This window comes from Homarus americanus, unplaced genomic scaffold (genome assembly GCF_018991925.1).
Source record: "Homarus americanus isolate GMGI-L3 unplaced genomic scaffold, GMGI_Hamer_2.0 scaffold55399, whole genome shotgun sequence".
NCBI classification, from domain to species: Eukaryota; Metazoa; Arthropoda; class Malacostraca; order Decapoda; family Nephropidae; genus Homarus; species Homarus americanus.
The window spans coordinates 98,301-119,824 of NW_024750378.1; the positions used below are offsets into that span (position 1 = coordinate 98,301).

The window sequence follows — 21,524 nt, forward strand, 5'->3', positions numbered from 1 at the left end:
CCCTCCCTCCCTCCTTCCATCCGTCTCTCCTTCCTTCCTTCCTGACTGGCTCACTAATGAACTATCCACCAAATATATACCGTGCGACGTTTTGGTGACCAGCTTTGTACTATACCACTACCACAACCACTATTACCAGCCACTACCACTATTACCAGCCACAACCACTTTACCAGCCACAACCACTACCAGACACAACCACTACCAGCCACAACCACTATTACCAGCCACAACCACTATTACCAGCCACAACCACTTTACCAGCCACAACCACTGTCCAGCACAACTATTACAGCCACTACCACTATTACCAGCCACTACCACTATTACCAGCCACAACCACTACCAGCCAACCACTATTACCAGCCACAACCACTATTACCAGCCACAACCACTATTACCAGCCACAACCACTATTACCAGCCACTACCACTATTACCAGCCACAACCATATTACCAGCCACAACCACTATTACCAGCCACAACCACTATTACCAGCCACTACCACTTTACCAGCCACTCCACTTTACCAGCCACAACCACTATTACCAGCCACTACCACTATTCCAGCCACAACCACTATTACCAGCCACAACCACTATTACCAGCCACTACCACTATTACCAGCCACTACCACTATTACCAGCCACAACCACTATTACCAGCCACAACCACTATTACCAGCCACTACCACTAATACCGGCCACTACCACTATTACCAGCCACAACCACTATTACCAGCCACTACCACTATTACCAGCCACTACCACTATTACCAGGCACAATCATTATTACCAGCCAACCACTATTACCCCCACTACCACTATTACCAGCCACAACCACTATTACCAGCCAACCACTATTACCAGCCACAACCACTATTACCAGCCTTCGTACCACAACAATACCACTACCATCACCACTATTATCAATCCATCACCACCACTACCACTTTACCAGCCACCACCACTACCACTATTACCAGCCACAACCATCACCACAACTACCACTATTACCAGCCATTACCATCACTACCACTATTACAGTCACTATCATCACCAGCCACTAACATCACTACCACTATTACCAGCCACAACCACACAGCCACTCGGACAAATTCCCTATGTACGCTCATCAACAGCAAGGGAGGCTGAGGAGGAGGAGAGTGTGGGGTGGGGTTGATGAGGGAGAGGGTGGGGAGAAGAGTGGGGTGGAGTTGAGTGGGGTGGGGGTTGGAGTGGGAGTGGGGTTGAGTGAGGTGGGGTTGAGTGGGGGGTGGAGTTAGTGGGGTGGAGTTGAGTGGGTGGGGTTGAGGGGGGTGGGGTTGAGGGGAGGTTGAGGTGGGGTTGAGGGTGAGGTTGAGGGTGGTGAGAGAAGTGTGGGTTGAGAGGTGTGGAGTGGGTGGGGTTGAGGGAGAGTGTGGGGTGGAGTGAGGAGAGTGTGGGGGGTGGGGTTGAGGGAGAGGTGGGGTGGGGTTGAAGAGAAGTGTGGGGGGGTGAGGTTGAGGAGAGTGTGGGGTGGGGTTGATGAGGAGAAGGGTGGGGAGAGTGGTGGAGTTGAGTGGGGTGGAGTTGAGTGGGGTGGAGTTGAGTGGGGTGGAGTTGAGTGGGGTGGGGTTAGTGGAGTGGGGTTGAGGGTGGGGTTGAGGGTGGAGGTTGAGGGTGGGGTTGAGGAAGTGGGGTGGGTTGAGGGGTGTGTGGGGGTGGGGTGGGGTTGAGGGAGAGTGTGGGGTGGAGTTGAGGGAGTGTGGGGTGGATTGAGGGAGAGTTGTGGGATGGGGTTGAGGGGGTGGGGTTGAGGGAGAGGTGGGGTGGGGTTGAGGGAGAGTGTGGGGTGGGGTTGAGGGAGGAGGGTGGGGTGGGGTTGAGGGGGGTGGGGGTGGGGTGGGGTTGAAGGGAGGTGTGGGGTGGGGTTGAGGGGAGAGTGTGGGGTGGGGTTGATGAGGGAGAGGGGTGGGGGAAGTGGGGTGGAGTTGAGTGGGGTGGGGTTGAGTGGGTGGGGTTGAGTGGGTGGGGTTGAGGGGTGGGGTTGAGGGGGGGGTTGAGGGAGTGGTGAGGGAGGGAGTGGGGTTGAGGGGGAGTGTGTGGGGTGGGGTGGGGTTGGGGAGAGTGTGGGGTGGAGTGGGGAGTGTGGGGTGGAGTTGAGGGGAGAGTGGGGTGGGATTGAGGGGGAGAGGTGGGGTGGGGTTGGGGAGAGTGTGGGGTGGGGTTGAGGGGGAGGGGGTGGGGTTGAGGGGAGGGTGGGGTGGGGTTGAGGGAGTGTGGGGGTGGGGTTGAGGGGGAGGAGGAGTGTGGGGTGGGGTTGAGGGGAGAGTGTGGGGGTGGGGTTGGGGGAGAGTGTGGGGTGGGGTTGAGGAGGAGAGTGCGGGGTGGGGTTGAGGGGAGAGTGTGGGGTGAGGTTGAGGGGGGAGTGTGGGGGGGGGGGTAGCCCGGGTACAGTTTAGGTACAAGGCTTCACCACACTACTTCACTGTTATTTAATGGTTCAAGATTCTCTCTCTCTCTCTACTCAGTCAACATACTCACAGGCAAAACACACACACACACACACACACACACACACACACACACACACACACACACACACACACACACACACACACACACCTGGGCCTAACTATAGACCACAAACTGGACTGGAAGGCCCATGTAAACAACACAATCAGGGCAGCCTTGTACCGACTCTACATGTTACGACGACTCAGGTTACTTGTGGCACCCACGCCAGAGCTGAGGACATCCACAACGCATTTATTCTCCCCAAATTAACGTACGCTGCATCACCAGCCGGGTCGTCTTCTCTCAACTCGACCCAACAACGTCAGCTAGAGAAGGTACAGAAGAGGGCCTACAGAATCATACTCGGCGCAGACTACTCCGGCTACAACAAACTCTCGCCACCCTGGAAATGCCATCCCTCAGTGACCTCCACCACCAAGCACTAGCAAGGTTTGGCAGTGGACTACTGCACCATCCTCGTCGTTGCCACTTACTGCCACCAGCAGTCCCCCGCCCACCTCGCGCAGTCCGCCACTACAACAAAATTCAGCCCATAAGGGCCCGCACTGATAGATATAAGAATAGCACCATCCCATCTAATGTTAAAATAACAAACAGCTCCTGATTTGTGTACTGTACAGCCCTGTAAATGTATTGGACGTATATTATTATGTCTAAATTACATGTAAGTTTGTATATTTTCAGCCACCGGCTGCAACTCTATTAATAAACCGTTTATTACTATTATTATTATTATTATTATTATTATTATTATTATTATTATTATTACACACAGCAAGACTAAGTTGAATGAGAAACATACTTAAAGATACATCAACAATAACACACTCACATCCATAATGACAGGTAAATTAACAGGCGTCATTTGAGTTTGTTTACTTGTGTCAATTGAGTTTGTTTACCTGTGTCAGTGAGTTTGTTTACCTGTGTCATCAAAGTATCGTGGTCGTCAGCTGGTGTAGTAAACAATGCAGTCACCAGCTGATCGAGTAAACAATGAGACAATGGAGCAAACAAAGAGGCAGTGAGGTAAACAATGAGACGGTGAGGTAAGCAATGTCAACAATGGGTTTGGTGTCACATCATTTAACAGGTGAGAGGAAGCCAGACGACTCCTTCACCCCTACTCCTCCCCCCCATCACTCCTTTACGCTTACTCTTCCCTCCTCCACCTTCCATCCATCACACGTCATGTACATTGTACAGTATCTCAAAAAGTTTCTTTTTTTTTTTCCGTTGGGGGCAAGCAGCGGATTGTAATAAAAATCGGTACACTAGTACAGTATAGTTTTTTAAACCGATTCCAAAAATAATTTTCGATTTTTTGAGAAATAAAAAACAAAAAAGTTACATCATATTTAAGCTGTATATAGGCAGATTAATACAAACAGATGCAGATAAATGCTGTGGCGCAAACCCGGAGGATTAATGGCGGTGAGGTTAGGTTAGGTGAGACGAAAAATGCAGTATTTGTCCACACATTATGAGACCACGGCGAAGCAAATACACATTGCATTACTTATGTTAAACTATACAGGGTAGGAACACGCGTCACTGCCCTGTAATGCAATGTGTATTTATTCCGTCGTAATTAATATGACGTTCGGTTACCAACTGTAGTAGGATTAGTATGCCACAGAGCCATGCTCACCAACACTCCAGGACACCGCGAGATGCATGTATCATTTCAGAAGTCATCAGACCCATCCTGGCAAATACTTTTTGAGATACTGTACAGCTGATGTACAAAGCTTACTTATAAACACCTATACTAGAAGGTGTACATGTACTAGCACAGGCTTAAGTACAAGAGACCGATAGATTAACATGAGAAATAAATATGTACATTAGGAGGTACAAGGGAGATGTACAGTAATATTAAGTATGTGAAGAACATGACCTTCAACTGTACTCAGGGAGGTGAATTTGCACTCCCTCGAGAGACGTAGAGTGAGGGGCGATATGATCGAGGTGTATACATGGAAGTCAGGGCTAAACAAAAGTGATATAACAAAGGTACTCAAACTATCCAACCAGGAGCGAACTAGCAGCAATGGTTTTAAATTAGGCAAATTTAGATTTAGGCGCGAAATAGGTAAACATTGGTTTGGGAATAGAGTAGTGGGCGAGTGGAACAAGTTACCAAACATTATCATTGACTCGAACACGCTGGATAGCTTCAAACATAGGTTGTATGGATATATGAGCGATAGGGGTTGGGTGTAAACGGCTCTGCCCAGTATGGGCCAATAGTTACTGTTTCCTCCAGTCTTGTGGTGTTATGTTAAGTCACCGATCAGAACAAGTACAATAGTTGGGGTTGAGTCTCAGTGTAACCTCACCATTTAGTTTGTTTATCTTTAGGCAAGGACGAGAAAAGTGAGACACTATCTTATCTATAGTCAGTGGGGAGGGATATGACCTTAGTGAGTTATGAGATTTCCGACAGCTGTTACTGAGCCTCATGACAGCTGTGGGGAGAAGGACGTTGAGGGACGTATGAGGAGGAGAAGGAAGGGATTGGAGGAGAAGGAAGGGGGAGTTGGAAGAGGTTAGGAGGGACAGGAAAGGAACTATAATACACTGAAAAGAGGAAGGAAGGGTAGGTAAGGGAAGGAAGGGGAAGAAAGGAAGGAAGGAATAGAGATGACACACAAACGAGGAAGAGAAGTTAAGAAGCAGAAACAGCAGCAACACGTGGAGACTAGGACAAGACTACACACCTGATATGGCGACGCATAACACCTGTGGGATTCCAAATTATCAACTTACCGTGAAATATCCGACGTTTAACACCTGGGGTCACCTGAAGAGTTGACCCCCCCTTCTGGATTATTTCACCTGAAGATTAATTACCCTCACCCACGTTAACCTAACATAACCAAACCTCATCTCATCTAACGCTTCACCTAACCTCACTTCACGCTAACCTAACCTCACCTTTCAACGTTAGGTAAAATAAGATAGACGTAGGGACCAATTCTTAGGTCGATTCAACACCTGAGGTAGCTATAGGTGGTCATTCCTTCATTCCTCTCGACATATTAAGGTCAAGTAAAGACGAGGAAATTACCCAAGAAGGTGTTTTAAGGGTCGTGAAATTCTTGTGGTTAATTATGGCAACTAAACTGTGAATTACTGAAGTGGATAGAGCTGCCTCGTGACCACATAATGAGAGAGAGAGGAGAGAGAGAGAGAGAGAGAGAGAGAGAGAGAGAGACCACTAGGTACAAATCATTCACATCACCAACACCACACTTCTTCCCCACCCCCTCCCTCCACCCAACATATCCCACCACGCCAATAATAACACAAACGTTAAATCACTTATCACAAAAAAAATATAATATAAAAATAAAAAATAAAAATCCCCTTTTGACGTCACCAACAAAAAAAAATCCTCAACTCGGATTAATAAAGATTAGCCGGTTATTTTTCCCGCTGATTGAGAGATAAGAGAACGGATTTAGTTATGGGAGAGTCTTAGCGGCCAACACCTTTCATCTCTCTCACCTCAGTATCAGATTATGGTGAGTCATTTAATCCACCAGGCATAGGTGACCGATATTCGTTGATATTAAAAGGACATGAGAACCAGACAGACATCAACACAGGCAGGAAGTGAGGAGGAGGAGGACGTTAATGATCAGAGTAGTAAACAAACCGGGCGAGAATGGACGCTACCAGTCAGCTGACCTTGATAAACACACCCGTTGCCAGATACCGCCACACAACACAACACTGATCCCTCATCCCACACTACATTACAGTCTCTTATGGGTACACACACTTATACTCAATACACAATAATACACACTAATACAAAATTATACACAATTGTACTTAATACACGCATACACATCTATACCCAATAATACACATTTATACACAATAATAGTAAGGGTGAGTGAGGGGAAGTAGAGGGGTTGAGGGGTAGTAAGGGGTGAGGGAGCAGTGACAGGGTAGTGAGGCGGTAAAATGGGGGGAAAGAGTGTAGGGGAAGGGGTGTAGGGGAGAAAAGGGGTAGTAGGGAAGGGGTAGTGGGGAAGAGGTTGAGGGAGTAGTAAGGGGTAGTAATGTGGTAAAGGGGCAGTAAGGGGGTAAAGGGTAGTAAGGGAATGAGGGGGTGGTAAAGGGGCAGTAAGGGGGTAAAGGGGTAGTAAGGGGAATGAGGGGAAGTAAAAGGTAAGGGGCAGTAAGAGGGTAAAAGGAGTAGTAATGGGTGGAGTAGTAATGTGGGAATAAAGGGCAGTAGGGGGTAAAGGAGAGAAAGGGGCAGTAAGGGGTAAAAGGGTAGTAAAGGGGGTAAAGGGGTAGTAAGGGGAATGAGGGGTGGTAAGGGGCAGTAAGGGGTAAAGGGGTAGTAAGGGGAATGAGGGGTAGTAAGGGGTAAAAGGGCGTAGGGGGTAAAGGTAATGGTGTAAAAGGGGCAGTGGGGAGTGGTAAAAGTATAAGGGGGCAGTAGGGGGGTAAAGGAGTAGTAAGGGGGCAGTAAGGGGGTAAAGGAGTAGTAAGGGGCAGTAAGGAGGATGATAAACACGTATGAGACATAAACGCGACGCACTATCAACAAAACTGGATCACACGGGAGTTAAGGACTGTGGTGAAGGGAGGGAGGGAGATACAATGAGAAAAAGGCGAATGACACCTTCTCCCTCTCTCCCTGGCACTACTCCCTCACTCTCTCCCTGGCATTTCCTCCTCTCCTGGCATTCTTCCTCCTCCCACACTCTCTCCTGGCATTCTCCCGTCCTCCCTCACGGCATTCTTCCCTCCTCCTCACTCTCTCCCGGCATTCTCCCCTCCTCCTCACTCTCTCCCTGGCATCCCCCCCCCTCTCCTGGCATTTCTTCCCTCCTCCTCCTCTCTCCCTGGCATTTCCTCCTCCCTCCTCTCTCCCTGGCATTCTTCCTCCTCCCTCCTCTCTCCCCATTCTCCCCTCCTCCCTCACTCTCTCCTGGCCTCTCCCTGTTCCTCCCCCTCACTCCTCTCCCTGGCATTCTCCTCCTCCCTCACTCTCTTCCTGGCTCCTCACCTCTCTCCCTGGCATTCCCCCTCCTCCCTCACTCTCTCCTATCCCCCCCTCTCCTGGCATTGTCCCTCCTCCCTCACTCTCTCCCTGGCCTCTCCCTCCTCCCTCCCCTCTCTCCCTGGCATTCTTCCTCCCTCTCACTCTCCCTGGCATTCTCCCCCTCCTCCCTCACTCTCTCCCTGGCATCCCCCCCTCTCCCTGGCATTCTCCCCTCCTCCCTCACTCTCCCCTGGCACCCCTCTCTCCCTCCCTCGCCCCTCCATTCCCTTCTCCTCCTGCAATCTTCCTCCACTAACTCTCTCCTTCACAAGACCCCCACACTCATCTTAGGCTAACTGTAAACACGTGTGAACTGTAAACATCTGTTGTGGTATGCCCCACCCCCTCAGGGTCAAGAGGTTAGGAGTTAGAGGTCATCTTACACTTCAGGAGGGCGGCGGAGAATGGCCGGATGACCCTTTTTATTTGTGTGTGTAACGTGTTGGCCCAGCTCCACTCCCTCACCCACCTCCCACTCTCACCTCCCTCCCACCCTCCCTCCCTCCCACCCTCATCCCCCACCCCACACAGAACAATCCACAAGAACACTATATATTCAGCAGTGTCATTACAGGTAGATAATTATTACATAGAAATTACAGATACAGTCAATATCCTCTCAGGTGGGTGACGGTGCAGGTACAGTCATTACAGCAGTTCGGTAAAATTACAGATGGATACAGTACACGTGTGAGAGTAACTTAGAGACGGTACAGTGTCTTAACCATGTACTTACTAACACACACCTGCATACAGTATATAAGAACATAAAGAATCTGCAATAGGCCGATTGGCCTGTGCATGGCAGCTCCTGTCGAGAGTTACTACCACCCTCTATCATCCATGAATCTATCCAGCCTCCTTTTGAAACTTTCCAGCGTTCCAGCACTTACTACAAAGTTGCTAAGCTTGATCCACTCGTCCACCACCCAATTTGTGAACCAGTTCCTTCCTCTCCCTCTTAAACCTAAACTTATTCAGCTTAAATCCGTTCCTCAGGTCTTATCCTGCTCGGATATTATAAGAACTTTATCTATATATCCTTTATTGATTCCTTTCACCCACTTAAATACTTCTATCATATCCCCCGCACTCTTCGTCTTTCTAGGGAATGCAAGTTTAGTTTCTTTAACCTATCCTGATATGGAAGGTTTCTAAGTCAGTTTCGTCATTCTTCGCTGCACCGACTCTAGTGAATTGATATCCATTCTATAATAGGCACCAGAACTGAACCATAATCGAGGTGCGGCCTGACTACACAGTATAGTTGCAATAAGACCTCTGCACTCTTATTACTTACACTTCTAGATATAAAACCCAATACTCTGTTTGCCTTATTTCGAACATTAACGCACTGTTTTCTAGGCCGTAGGTCCGGGCTTACAAGTACCCCTAGGTCTCTTCCACAAGTCGACTTCTCTAGCTTGGTGTTGTTAAGGCTGTATACTAAATCGAGTATATTACTACCCCGGATGGGTTCGGTTATAGGTTGACTTAGGAAACAGTCCTGGATCGTTTCGAGAAAATCCTCTGATTCTGAGTTACCCGTAAGGTCAGTCCAATCTATTTGGCTAAGGTTAAAGTCGCCTACTATACAGACTTTGTTGGAAGCCCTGCGTATCCCAGATGAGTCGCTCATTGACTCTATCAAGATTGGGAGGTCTATATATTCTCCTGTGATTAATTTTTCCTACTGTCGATTAATTCTATATCCATTGTTTCTGTAATCCGCTCAATTTTTTATTTCCTTATTTATTTCACACTTCAGATTACCCCTGACATAGATTGCTACTCCGCCTCCTTTCCTGGTCTGCCTATCGGTATGGAACAATTTGTACCCGCCTATTTGGTATTCGACCGGTAACTCACGTGAGTCTACGTTGATCCATGTTTCAGTGAATATATGTCGATTTTTCGGTACATACTAAGGCCTAATATCATCCATTTTGTTTCTCATACGTTCGCGTAGTAGATATTTAAGTTAGTCGTGTTCTGAGTCCTCCCTTTACCGCGTTTAGGTTTAAACTCCTGTCTGCTTTAGTTTTGTCGTCATTCTAACACTATTTCCTGTAATCTTTCAATTTGTTTACCCGCTCCCTGCAGTCTCCTCCACCCCGTGCCCTATGTTCCCTAGTTTAAAGACTTCGATATCTTGAACTGCCCCCTCTAAGGAGCCAGCCAGGGTTGCCACCCCTCCCGAGACAGGTGCACCCCATCCCTACCATAAAGGTCCCTTCTGCCGTAGAAGTTGTCCCAGTTGTCAATGAATAGGACTCAGGTCACTTTCCCACCTACTACTACTACTACTACTACTACTACTACTACTACTACACCCAACCATCATCATACCATCATCATCACACCATCATCGTCACCCCACCATCATCATCTCCCCCACTATCATCATCATCCCCCACCATCATCATCACCCCCCACCATCATCATCATCACCCCCACCTCATCATCACCCCACCATCATCATCACCCACACCATCATCACCCCCCACTATCATCATCATCCCCACCATCATCATCATTACCCCCCCATCATCACCATCATCATCCCCCACCATCATCATCACCCCCACCATCATCATCACACCACCATCATCATCACCCTCATCATCACCCCACCATCATCCCCACCATTATCATCATCACACCCCACCATCATCACCCCATCATCCCCCCACCACCATCATCACCCCTCATCATCACCCCCCACCACCACTACCACCATCATCATCCCCAACCATCATCATCTCCCCACCATCATCATCTCCCCACCACCATCATCATCCCCCCACCATCATCATCACCCCCACCATCATCACCCCCACCATCATCATCCCCCCACCACCATCATCATCACCCCACCATCATCATCCCCACCATCATCATCCCCACCATCATCATCATCATCATCACCCCACCATCATCATCACCCCCCACCACCATCATCATCACCCCACCACCATCATCATCTTCACCACCATCATCATCCCCACCATCATCACCCCCCACCATCATCATCATCACCCCACCATCATCCATCATCTCCCCCACCATCATCCATCATCATCATCATCATCACCCCCACCATCATCACATCATCACCCCCACCATATCATCATTACCCCCACCATCATCACCACTTCCACCACCATCATCATCCCCACCATCATCACCCCCACCACCATCATCAACCCCCACCATCATCATCAACCCCATCATCATCACCCCCACCATCATCACCCCCACCATCATCACCCCATCATCATCACCCCCACCATCATCATCACCCCATCATCATCACCCCCACCATCTTCATCCCCCACCACCATCATCATCCCCCCACCATCATCATCCCCCACCATCATCATCATCACCCCATCATCATCATCACCCTCCCATATCACATACACCATCATCATCATAACCCCACCACCATCATCATAACCCCCACCATCATCATCACCACCCCACCACCATCATCATCACCCCCATCATCATCACCCCCACCACCATCACCCCACCATCATCATCATCACTCCCACCATCATCATCACCCCCACCATTATCATCACCACCACTATCATCATCACCCTCACCATCATCACCCCCACCATCATCATCATCCCCACCATCATCATCACCCCACCATTTTCATCACCACCACCTCATCATCATCACCACCACCATCCATATCATCACCCTCACCATCATCATCATCCACCCCCACATCATCATCATCACCTCACCCATCATCATCACCCCACCATCATCACCTCCACCATCATCACCCCCACCATCACCATCATCACCACTTCCACCACCATCATCACCCCATCATCATCATCACCCCCACCATCATCATCATCACCCTCCTCATCATCATCACCCCCACCATCATCATCACCCCACCATCAACCCCACCACCATCATCCACCCCCCATCATCATCACACCATCACCACACCATCATCATCACACCAAACACACCATCATCATCACCCTATCATCACCACCACCACTACCACCATCATCATCGTCACCCCATCATCACCAACACCATCCATCATCACCCCATCTCCACCAACATCTTCATCGCACCATCATCATCATAACCCCACCATCATCATCACCTCCACCATCATCATCACCCCCACCATCATCATCATCACCCCCACCATCATCATCATCATCATCACCCCCACCATCATCATCATTACACCATCACCATCATCACACCATCATCATCACCCTATCATCACCACCACCACCATCATCACACCATCATCATCGTCACCCCATCATCATCATCATCATCATCATCATCATCATCATCACCACCACCACCACTACCACCATCCATCATCACCCCCATCCCCACCATCATCTTCATCACACCATCATCATCATCACACCATCATCATCATCATCACCACCGCCTACCCATCACCACACCACATACCATCATCCAACACACTTTACCTGGTGTTGATTGAGACTTTCCCTCTCCCCCTCCTCCCGAGTCCTACCAGTCCAAGTTTCTTCAGGTGACACACACACACACACACACACACACACACACACACACACACACACACACACACACACACACACACACACACACACACACACACACACACACACACACACACACACACACACACACACACACACACACACACACACACACACACACACACACACACACACACACACACACACACACACACACACACACACACACACACACACACACACACACACACACACACACACACACACACACACACACACACACACACACACACACACACACACACACACACACACACACACACACACACACACACACACACACACACACACACACACACACACACACACACACACACACACACACACACACACACACACACACACACACACACACACACACACACACACACACACACACACACACACACACACACACACACACACACACACACTGACTAATGGAAAAACTAATAAATTTGTCTTGTTTTCTGACCCTAACACCTCTCACCACTGCTACCTCATTCTCCCTCCTCTCCTACCTCACTCCTCTCTACAAAAATACCTAAGAAGAAGAAGAAGAAGAAGGAGGAGGAGAAGGAAGAAGAAGAAGAGGAAGAAGAGGAGGAGGAGGAAGAAGGAGGAGGCAGTCGACACACTAACCTGAATTCACCAAAGTCGCTCAGTAACTCGCTTCCCTGTTACCGGACCTCCCAGCCACACCATATAGTGTCACATCTATTGTACCAGCCACACCATATAGTGTTACACCTATTTTACTAGCCACACCGGTGTCACACCTATTGTGCCAGTCACACCATGTAGTGCCACTCTTATTGTACCAGCCACACCATGTAGTGCCACTCTTGTACCAGCCACACCATGTAGTGCCACTCTTATTGTACCAGCCACACCATGTAGTGTCACACCTATTATACCAGCCACACCATGTAATGTCACACTTATTGTACCAGCCACACCAGTATATCTATTGTAACAGCCACACCATGTAGTGTTATACCTACTGTACCAGCCACACCACATACTGTCAACTATTGTACCAGCCACACCATATATTGTCAACTACTGTACCAACCACACACTATAGTGTCAACTATTGTAGCCACCACACCATCGTGTCACACCTATTGTATCAGCCACACCATATACTGTCAATGTACCAGCCAAACCATATACTGTCACAACTATTGTACCAGCCACACCATGTCACACCTATTGTACCAGACACACCATATGCGTGCGTTGACTGTCCTCGTAGTACACACACATAATACACACACAAACACATACTGCTACATAACATAAGACTGGATGAAACAGTAACTATTGGCCCATACTGGGCAGTCCCGTTTTCCAACCCCTATCGCTCATATATCCATACAACCTATGTTTGAAGCTATCCAGCGTGCTGAGTTAATGATGATGTTTGGTAACTTGTTCCTCATCCACATGATTTTCCAAACCAATGTTTCTTTCGCGCCTAAATCAAAATTTGTTAATATTGCTACGGTTCGCTCCTGGTTGGATAGTTTGACTACCTTTGTTATATGACCTTTGTTTAGCCCTGACTTCCATTTATACACCTCTTTCATATCGCCCCTCACTCTACGTCTCTCGAGGGAGTGCAAATTAAATCTTTAACCTGTCTCTGTACTCAAGGTTCCTAATGCCCAGGATTAGTCTTGTCATACATACATGTATAATAATATAATGGTTGGCCCTCGTGTAACGAGGATGGCCGGCCCATGGGCCACCTAAGCGTGAATTTGTTTAAGGTGTACAAGCTGTCGCCAACACAACAAGCACACCCTAAGTTAACGCGCTGCATGACCTGGTGTCAAGGAATAGTCAGAAGACGGGGCAGCTCGCCAACTGCACTGGCTAACCATTACCCTGGAACAAGATCCGCAAATTGATTAACATCCAGGTTCCCAATTACTGCTGGGTAGACAAGAGGCAAATGGCGTAAAGCTTGCCCATAGTTTCACCCGCCTGGGGATCGAACCCGGGTCCGCTCGCTTGCGAGGCGTGCATGCTGACCCATTACACCACAGGAGGGAGGTAGGAGACTCCCCCACCCGTCAGCTACACGGTAAGAAAACATTAGCCAGAGGCAAGTCACCACCACCTCCCTCACCACCACCTCCCTCACTACCACCACCAGTCACCACCACAAGCAATCACCACCACCAACACCTCCCTCACCACCACCACCAGTCACCAACACAAGCAATCACCACCACCACCTCCCTGACCACCATCCCTCCCCTCACCACCAACACCCCTCCCTCACCACCACCCCCTCCCTCACCACCAACCCCCTCAACACATAACATACAGTATTCAGGGAAGACAATTACACTGATAAACTTTTAATCTTTCTTTCCAGTAATTCAATTTGCTACGAAAACCCTGTAGCTGTAGTGTTTATTGAGTGTATACCCCGTGGTGGGTGCCTCTTGAAGCTGTAGAGACTGTTGAGTGCCTCCTGTCGGCGTAAAGACAGAGGACCAGTCAGTCAGTCACTCGGGTACACTGTCACCGTACACCGCTGCTGTCTCTAGGTCTCTTCACACAATCAACTGTAACTAACTGGTAACTGTATACTGTATCTAAACTGGTTGTCTTCCTTGTAACTGTAGACTAACTAAATGGTAACTGTAGACTGTAACTAACTGTGTCATGTCAGCTTCTCTGTGTCAGGTGTCAGCTCGGGTGTCAGGTGTAAGCCCGCGTGTCAGGTGTCATGTTACAGGTATATAATACTATTCAGTCACAAAGATTTGCGCCTGATGAATATTCCTCTTAAATAAAACCTAACCTAACCATACCTACACTACCTAACCTAACCTAACCTTTCCACTACCTAACCTAACCAACCGGGTGTAACTAATTAATGTAGATTTCTAGTTTAATTCCTCTCACTTGTTTCGGTGTTCTACCTGAAGACAAACATTGAAGTGCATTACTCTACACCTTCACTACTGACTACACACAGCTATACTACACCCACACAGCTATACTACACCCACAGCTATACTACAGCCACAGCTATACAGCACACACAGCTATACTACAGCCACACAGCCATACTACACCCACACAGCCATACTACACCCACAGCTATACTACAGCCACACAGCTATACTACACACACAGCTATACACACACACACAGCTACCACAGCCACACACAGCTACAGTACAGTCACACAGCCATACAGCCACACAGCTATACTACAGCCACACAGCTATACTACACACACACACAGCTACAGTACAGTCACACAGCACCTACAGCCACACAGCTATACTACACCCACACAGCTATACACACACACACAGCTACAGTACAGTCACACACAGCTACCCTACAGCCACACAGCTGCCTACACTCACAGCTATACTACACCCACACAGCTATACTGCACACACACAGCTATACTGCACCCACACAGCTATACTACACACAGCTACTACACACACAAGGCTATACTTACACTCTACGGCTTCCTCACACAGGAGTACCAGCAGCTTACCTGAGGAGAAAGCAATATTAATGGTGAACATTGAAAAGACACAACATTATGGTATTAAGTGATAACAATTCCTTAACTCTACCTAGTGGAGAGAGAGAGAGAGAGAGAAGACTAACAATAACACCACCACCACTACCCCCGACCACACAACAAGTAGTATAATTTGCATACTTAACTTTCCCACATTGAGCTGAGTGTGTGTACAGTGTTACCAGACCTTACACTATATACTCCCCTGGGGCGAGATTCTCAAATATATCTTAGTTTTCCTCTTAACTCCGTGTGTGTGTGTGTGTGTGTGTGTGTGTTAAGAAAAAAGGAGTAAATATTACGGAAACTTTGATATGTGCGGATGCCTGTACACACCTGGCACAGCACACATCTGCTGTTCGACACCACAACCGCATCCAGCCCATACGTACGAACTGATCGCTATGAAGAGCCCAGTCCCAACCATTGTAAAATTATCAATAACTTGTAATAAACCAGTGCATTCCCAAGTAAATACTACTTCTTGCACCTGTCACTATGTTGAAATGCACTGTAGTTTGAGCTTTTCCCCATCTAGTTATTATATATCTTATTTGTATCACTTATGTTACTTGTATATCATTTGTAATTCGAAACCCATTCCCCAAATATGTAACTGTATATTTTCAGCCTTCTGGCTGCCAAGCTCTTTCAATAAACCGTTAATTATTATTATTAAACCTGCCACTATACACTCTACACACATCTGCCAACTCACACACATCTGCCACTAAACACATCTGCCACAACACACATCTGCCACCACACACATCTGCCACTACACACATCTGCCATTACACATATGCAACACATTTCTGCCACTACACACCTGCTACTACACACACACACCTACAACTACACACACCTACAACTCACACACATCTGCTACCACACATCTGCCCACCACAAATACCACAACACACCTGCCACCACACACATCTACCACTACACACATCTGTCACTACCTGCCACAACACACCTACCAAAACACATCTACCACACACACCTGCCACAACACACCTACCACTACACACATCTGCCACTACACCTGCCACAACACACCTACCACTACACACCTGCCACAACTCACATACCACTACACACACCTGCTACAACACACCTACCACTACACACACCTGCCACAACTCACATACCACTACTCACCAACCACTACACACCTGTCACAACACACCTACCACTACATACATCTACCACTACACCTGCCACAACTCACATACCACTACACACCTACCACTACACACCTGCCACAACACACCCTACCACTACACCTGCCACAGCCAACACACACACCTTCCTACACACACTCAAACTCACATACCACTACACACACCTTCCACAACTCACATACCACAACACACCTGCCACAACTCACATACCACTACACACACCTTCCACAACTCACATACCACAACACACCTGCCACAACTCACATACCACTACACACCTGCCACAACTCACATACCACTACGCACCATCCACTACACACACCTTCCACAACTCACATACCACAACACACCTGCCACAACTCACATACCACTACACACATTCCACTACACACACCTACACTATAAAAAAGTCGCCCCTTCTCAAGAATTACAGCTGATTGGCGGTTTCAAACCTGTCCGATTTCGTCCTGAAGTAATGATGTACAGTATTTCTAAATGAGTTTATTCACAATCGTTGGGATGACCGTTTCTGACGAGAAAGATATTTAGCTAAATTATATAACGATGCATACATTCATTATTTCAAACATATAAGTACGTAGAAAATTTATCAGAAGTATTATACTGTACATGAATTAACTGTTAAAAGTCTGGTAGCAAATTCACGCTTTTGGAGGATGCATTTAATATGTACTTATTTTTACCAACAATAAGGCATAGTAAGACAAATTACATATTAGTAATACTACATTGCACAAAATTAACAAAAGATTAGAATCACATTGAAATATTTACATGGCCGTCAGCGGAGGCGGGAAATATGAAGCTGTTAGCAGTCGCATTTCCCGCCTCTGCCCAGCCACAACACACCTGCCACTCACTACACTGCGGGGTGTGGCTGGCTGGGCAGTTCACAAGACGTTGTTTATGTTAAGTCATGTTAGAAAGTTACACCCAGTATAAGTAAAGTGTATGTGTAGGTTATGTGCGTCAAGGTTATGTGTGTATGTATGTGTGTAATGTGTAGTTTGTGTATGTATGTGTTTTTTTATGTATAAAAACTGTCACTTTAGTTTGCTGGTAATTATAAGGCTAAATATTCATATACTTTATAAGATGGCGGTGGTGGTGGTGATAGTGGTGGTGGTGATAGTGGTGGTGGTGATAGTGGTGGTGGTGATAGTGGTGGCGTTGTATGGTGGTGGTGGTGGTGATAGTGGTGGTGATAGTGAGTGGTGGTGATAGTGGTGGCGGTGGTGATAGTGGTGGTGGTGTATAAGTAGGTAAAAATAAAAAATAAAAAATAGTAGTGGTAGTAGTTCCAGGAGTCAAGGTCATACCACTAACTCTTTACGCCTTCCTCCCTCCTCTCTCCCTTTCCTCCTTCCCTCCCCTCTCATTCCTCCCTTCTCTCTCTCTCATTCTTCCCTCCCTCTCTCCTTCTCTCACACACACTTACATAACCTAACCTAACCACAGCCACACTAATATCACCACACGCATACACACATCACAAACATACACTTACATACATAACTACAAACATACACACTAAATTACCTCCAGGCAGTCACAAAAATACACAGTTACCTATGCGGTTATGTCCACCCACCTACACACACACACACACACACCACAGATGCAAAGTCCCGCTTACCACTACACGCCCCCACCTACTACTACAACTACCACCACTACAACCTACCACAACCCCCACACCACTACCACCACAACTTACCACTACCACCACACCAACCTTATCACAACCCCCACACCACTACAACCACAACCACCTTATGACAACTAGGTACCAACAACCACTTAAACTGTCGAGATAATTAAAGGCGATTCAGGTCACTTTACAGTCATCGAATTAAGCCGATGTTATGTATGTATGTATGTATGTATGTATGTATGTATGTCAAGGCACACCGTTAGTGTGTCAGGGCTGTGGGGGTTTACACTACAGGTGGGTCAACAGTCAACACTACGGCGGTGAGGGGGCAGGAAGGAAGGAGAAGGGGGGAGACAGGAAGGAAGGAGGACGGAAGGGAGGAAGGAAAGAGGAGGGAGGAAGGAAGGGGAGGAGGGAGGAGGAAGGAAGAGGGGTGGGAGGGAGGAAGGGGGAGGGAGGAGGGAGGAAGGGAGGGAGGGAGGGAGGAAGGGGAGGGAGGGGGAGGGGCCAACAAGCACCTACTCGTCCCACCCCCCTCTCTCTCTCTCTCTCTCTCTCTCTCTCTCTTTTCCACAGACCGATTTGGCAGAGTCCAGGTATATGCAGGCCTGCCGTGCGCTGATTGGATGATCCTCAAGGAGCCAATCATGACATCAGTGTCACTAAATCAATAAATTAGGGTATGGTTGGCGGGTGAACTCAGGTAAGGTGTGTTGATATTAGGTGTAGTGGGTGGGTTTAGGGGGGTGGGTGTACTTCAACGTCATGGTTGAGCAAGAACCAATCACCACACGACATGTCCGCATACACGTGTATTCTGGCACTGGACGGGCAGGGAAGGAGGGAGAGGTACCAGCGGTGGCTAAAAGTAACAGCATGTGTGAACCTGTTACTGCCTGTGTAGTGGCCAGGGTATATACTGAGTGTGTGGCCTCCCTCCCCCTCACTAACTCACACCCGCCACTAAGGTAGGTCTACAGCTCCTGCCCGCCTCCCAGTGACCACCATGGCCTGGCCAACTAAACTGTTTCTGCGTCTTGCTGGCCACAGCAACACACGGGAGTGCTGTTAAGAAGAGGTGAAGTAGTGGTGCAGTGTTGGTGGTGTCCGTGGCCCAGTCAGTGGCCAAGCATTAGAACGGGTGGTCACGCCTTGGGGTGGTTGGCCACGCCTCGGGGTGGTGGCAGGGCCAGGGAGGCACCAGAGCGGCGCCTGCGGCAGGTTGCAACACAATCAATGAGACGACAGCTTCCTCTAACACCTATCTCACCTCTCCCCTCACTCTCTCCCTCTCCTTCATACCTCCCCTCACTCTCTTTCCCCTCACTTTCTTCCTCTCCTTCATACCTCCCCTCACTCTCTCCCTCTCCTTCACACCTCCCCCTCACTCTCTCTTTCCCCTCACTTTCTCCCTCTCCTTCATACCTCCCCTCACTCTCTCCCTCACCTTCCCCTTACCCCAACACTTTACAACCTACCGCTTCATATGACTGAAGCGTGTTTAAAAATGTGTATTCGAATCTTTATAAATGTTTATCACACACACACACGCGCGCGCGATTATTGTTATCAAAGTTAGTAAAGTGTTGTTACTGTGATAAGTGATCTCGTACCGTTATCAAAGGGACTAGCATGAGTTATCAAAGGGTCTTCTCCACACATCCCCCTAATAGTGTCCGTGTGTTTATACTGTAAGTCTGTGTACGGCCGCCCGCCCTTCACTGTACTAACATCAGTGTACCTTGCTTCATGAGTAACTAGTGTAAGAGACATCAGTGTACCTTGCTTCATGAGTAACTAGTGTAAGACATCAGTGTACCTTGCTTCATGAGTAACTAGTGTAAGAGACATCAGTGTACCTTGCTTCATGAGTAACTAGTGTAAGAGACATCAGTGTACCTTGCTTGATGAGTAACTAGTGTAAGAGACATCAGTGTACCTTGCTTGATGAGTAACTAGTGTAAGAGGCCTCAGTGTACCTTTGTTCATGATTAACTAGTGTAAGAGGCCTCAGTGTACCTTGGTTCATGAGTAACTAGTGTAAGATGCATCAGTGTACCTTGGTTCATGAGTAACTGGTGTAAGAGACACCAGTGTACCTTGGTTCATGAGTAACTAGTGTAAGAGGCCTCAGTGTACCTTTGTTCATGATTAACTAGTGTAAGAGGCCTCAGTGTACCTTGGTTCATGAGTAACTAGTACATAAAATACAAGATTAAATAAAAATTATAAAAATAAAATAAAATAACCAAATAAAACAAGATATTTCTAAATTTTCCATCAAATAAAAACTACAAAAACACACAAACGTCATCATACGTCTGGCAACTCAGACAAAAATAAAGATGGCGGCATTTGTATGTAAACAAACCTCACTTATGAACATGTGTGGGAATTTCCAGCGATGTTTACCGAATTTTGAGAACTAAATAAATAAACATTTTACTCGTGTCTGTAAAAACATCGAATTTCTTGTTAGTTCATCACTATTAAGGTAATATTAAGAGGATTTAGTGTTACTTTTATCGGTAAAATAGAAACGTGAGTTGAACTTCTGGATGAAGCTATGAGGAGTGAGGACGGCACAAGGGAGGTAGAGGAGGGAGAGAAGGAGGTAAAAGATGGGTGGAGAGAGGAAGGTAAGGAGGGAGAGAGGGGAGAAGACAAGGAGAGGATAGTGAGAGAGGGGGGGTGATGGAGAAAGGAAAGAGAAGAGAAAGTTAGGAATGCAGAGAACGAAGGAGAAGACGAGGAAGAGATGAAGGGAGGAAGAAAGAAAAAGGAGAGGAGGGAAGGAGGAAGGATGAAAAGAAGAGAAGGAAAAAGGATGGGCGTGAAGGAAGGACGGAGAGAAGGAAGGAGAGAGGCACAAGGAGAGGAGGGAGGCAGAGATATAGTACAGTACACAACACTTCCCACGACACACTTGAGGGTGATGG

The 21,524-nt window shown here is 47.7% G+C and overlaps 1 protein-coding gene across 7 annotated transcripts in view; it reads right to left on the minus strand.

Annotated features, from left to right (window-relative positions):
- LOC121854053 (AF4/FMR2 family member 4-like) overlaps positions 1–21,524 on the minus strand; it is a 147,330-nt gene that overhangs the window by 60,683 nt on the left and 65,123 nt on the right. For 2 of the 7 annotated variants that reach the window (XM_042348441.1, XM_042348442.1), the window contains one exon: positions 15,655–15,693. The exons of the other annotated variants lie outside the window; for them this stretch is intronic. The gene's annotated coding sequence lies outside the window, so the exon portion shown is untranslated. The remainder of the gene's footprint in view (positions 1–15,654; positions 15,694–21,524) is intronic. 7 annotated transcript variants of the gene reach the window in all.